Genomic DNA, 699 nt, shown 5'->3' with positions numbered 1-699 from the left:
CTAGACCAAGTCACTAGACTAGGTCATAAGACTAGATCACTGGACTATGTCACTACACCAGATACCTAGACTACGTCACTAGACTAGAGCACTACACTGGATTACTAGATTATGTCAATAGACCACATCACTAGACGGTCACTACACTACGTCACTATACTAGAGCACTAGACTATCACTACACTATGTCATTAGACTAGAGCAGTGGTTCTCAAATGGGGGTACGCGTACCCCTGGGGGTACTTGAAGGTATGCCAAGGGGTAATTGAGATTTTTTTTAAATATTCTAAAAATAGCAACAGTTTAAAAATCCTTTATAAATATATTTATTGAATAATACTTCAACAAAATATGAATGTAAGTTCATAAAGTGTGAAAAGAAATGCAACAATGCAATATTCAGTGTTGACAGCTAGATTTTTTGTGGACATGTTCCATAAATATTGATGTTAAAGATTTCTATTTTTGTGAAGAAATGTTTAGAAGTAAGTTGATGAATCCATATGGATCTCTATTACAATCCCCAAAGAGGACACTTTAACTTGATGATTAGAAATCTTTATTTATAATTGAATCACTTGTTTATTTTTCAACAAATTTTTAGTTATTTTTATATCTTTTTTTCCCAAATAGTTGAAGAAAGACCACTACAAATGAGCAATATTTTGCACTGTTATACAATTTAATAAATCAGAAACT

This window comes from Nerophis ophidion, linkage group LG29 (genome assembly GCF_033978795.1).
Source record: "Nerophis ophidion isolate RoL-2023_Sa linkage group LG29, RoL_Noph_v1.0, whole genome shotgun sequence".
NCBI classification, from domain to species: domain Eukaryota; kingdom Metazoa; phylum Chordata; class Actinopteri; order Syngnathiformes; family Syngnathidae; genus Nerophis; species Nerophis ophidion.
This window is presented reverse-complemented; position numbering follows the sequence as displayed.